The following is a 3,247-nucleotide window of genomic DNA, read 5'->3' on the forward strand; positions in this document are numbered from 1 at the left end:
GGATGTTTTTCACAATACACTTGAAAGATAAGGACGTTTTGTACCAATTACCCTTTCCATTTCTTCTTCACTATGCGTGAGAGAACCATGAAAGAACAGTCATTTCTCCACCGTCTCTTCTTCCTCAACAATCGACCACCGCCGTCTCTTCTTCCTCAACAATCAACCACCATCGCTGCTTCTTCCTCAACAATCGAACCCCCTCACACCGCCACTATCAGTCACGGTTTTGGGCATAAATTCATCAAGATGCGCTCATAAATTCATCAAGTTCTGGGCAAAATTGAGGTTGACCCATGGCTGGACAAGGTGCGCCAGGTGAAGAGGAGTTCAACACATGTGGTCCGCGACCATGGGTCCACTGGACGGCGCCAGAATCTACAAAATTGTACCTAAAACACCAGAAGAAAGAAATAGAAAGCTTTATTGTGGTGGTGGTGGGTGTGTATATGGCGGTGGTGATAACTATTATGGTGCAGTCGGTAGTCATGGTACAAGCGATGCCGTTGCGATGGTGGTTTTTGGTGGTGGGAGTTGGTTTGTTTGAGACATAGATGACAATGGTGGTGGTTCCAATGAGAGTGGTGTTGACGAGGTGATCTTAGAAGCAATGTTGAGATGATGATCATAAATTATTTGGTTGATATTGATCAATAAATTGATTAATATGTGTTTAATTAAATAGATAAATTATAACCAATAAATAATGTATTTGTTAACTTGTAACCAATAATTTGAAAATTTAAGACCGATGAATAAATTGTAATCTATAATTTTTTTAATTTGTGACGGTGAATAAATTGTTACATATAAACCAATAATTTAATAATTTGTGATCGATTAATATTTGATTTTTGAAGTTTTTTAAACCTGATTTCTTAATTTTGAAATAGGTCATACTTAATCTCTTAAATACGAAAATTTTCCATAAAATAATCATTTCATAAATAAAAACAAACATCAGTACAAAATCAAAACTTCAACTTCCCACACACAGGAAGGAGAAGAAAACAAAACAAAATGAACCTTATTGCTTTGGCTAGCAATGACTGTCGGACGAGCAAAGAGCAAAAACTGAAAACTGAACAAGAAACCTCAATGCCAGAAATAAATAGCAGTCGAGGTTAGTTAGCTTTCCTCGGCTGCAAAAGATGCATTAGTGACCACAATACATCCATCCGATGCATGCTTCGACTCTTCTGTCCCTGCGCAAAAGTTTTCGCGTCAAAATTAATATTTTTCCACATGTAGCAAGAAGTTAGGTATAACACAGAATTTAAACTCAATTCTACACCCAAGAATCGAACTTTTTAAAGATGAAGAAATATTTCCATATTCTATTCTCCAGGTTTCGTGAGATTTTTATTTTTTATAGATGTCACTGATCATTATCGTTGTGATTCTTAGATAAAAAAAATTACGAGTCATATTATTCCTCTAGCACAACTTGTAGTTACATTTTTACCTTGACCTCAAAGCACATCCACATCTTATTTTCGTAGGCTTCTGTTACACCTTTTAAGATTATCAGACCCAAACTTCTGATGGTTTCAGCTATATCAAGAAAATGGCTGTGTTCTTCACATATCATCTGCATCATTCAAACAGGAAGTCGTGAAATGGAAAACAAAATGTGCATTATAGATAATTCAATGTCAAAGATTCGGTCATCTCTGATCATTGTGAAATAAAAACAACAATAAAATGTATGTATTTAACGTCAAAGACTCGTAATATATTTGGCTAAGCTTAAAAGGTTCACTTCTAAGTAAATAAGTTTTAAAATAAACAGTTGTTTTAATTGGTCAAAGTTAGAAATAATTTATTTTTACAGTAAGGTAACAGTTACTTTCAAGTAAGTAGCATTTTTCACTTTAAAGAAAAAGAATAGCAGCTTATTCAAAGATTTATGGAAAAGAAAAGTTATTACAAAGTAACTTTTATTGTTGCCAATGAGGGTGTTTTCATTTTTCTTTAGTTATGGAATACTAATTAAAACGCATCCTTACCTTCACCAGCATTTGCCCATTCATATTTATATTTTCTACTACTATCGGGAAAGCCTTCGGGTTATTTCCCACTTCCATAGCCCAGCTCAAACCTTGATCATTACAGGAAGATCCTATACCCATGTCCTTGTCAAGCAACTGCAAGATCACAGATTATATTCCTAAATCTTTAATGAGGCATAAATTATTGTCATATTTTTCTAAATCTGATAGATACTCTATTCTAGTGCTGCGTTCATGGATTTTTCTTTTTTTCTTTCTTTTCTGGCATAAATGGTTAACAAGATAGTAATATTTTTCTATATCTGCAGATTTCTAATTTGAGGTTGCCAGCAGGTTGTAGTATTTTATGAGAAAAATGTGATTAAGAGCCAAAGGATTTAACCATGGAGCCATATTTAGCCCGCTAGTACCTGTAACCAATACGACTTCACGACAACATTTCTTAACTCAAATTATATTCTTGTTAAATACTGATTATAGTATCTTGATATTTGAATTTTGTCATGTGAAGTAGTTTATAAATTCTAAATTCAATAGCAATTTTTCCCAACAAAACACAACCTCTATGAGAAACAGAGATTGGTATAAACGCCGACAACTTGACAATCTGAACTAAATCATCCTTTAGGCCTGAACCAAAAAACAAATTAAACCAAGAATATTCAAATTTGAACTAACCAATTCGTCATTGAAAATTTTGGCTTTTGATGATCCTCTCAGTTTGGTCTAAAATTTGGCTAATCAACCAAGGGAACTGCACTTTTTCTTTCGAAAATCAATTCTAAGAGATGCACTCAATCTGATTTAGTATAATCAATTCCCTCAACTCTCCGTACAGCCATGCCAATTATTAATGTGCCCAGTTTATCACCCACACAAACTTGAACAACTCTTATAGCTTTTAAATAATCGGTTAACGACAAAATGTCCATTAGATGAAGGTATCAGAATGAAGATCTTAAGATAAGTGGTCATACTACAGTGGATCATAAACGCTAAAAAGTGAAGGTGGCAGCAAGGATAAATTAAGATGACGACCTGGGTGGTTAGACTGAGTAAAAAATTAAACTCAATACCTTTGATGCTGACCATCTATTTAGTTTGTCGGCATGTGTTGGCATGCTTTGCATACAAAGCATGTGCTTAATTGTTTGCTCCAAAAGTGAATCGATACTGCACTGTGTCAGAAATTTCAAAACATAATACATGTGGGGGGGGGGGGGGGGGGGGGTAAA

At 34.7% G+C, this 3,247-nt stretch overlaps 1 pseudogene; it reads right to left on the bottom strand.

Annotated features, from left to right (window-relative positions):
• Positions 1 to 919: 919 nt before the first annotated feature.
• LOC111407805 overlaps positions 920 to 3,247 on the bottom strand; it is a 9,502-nt pseudogene continuing 7,174 nt past the window's right edge.

This window comes from Olea europaea, chromosome 1, assembly GCF_002742605.1.
Source record: "Olea europaea var. sylvestris chromosome 1, O_europaea_v1, whole genome shotgun sequence".
NCBI lineage: Eukaryota > Viridiplantae > Streptophyta > Magnoliopsida > Lamiales > Oleaceae > Olea > Olea europaea.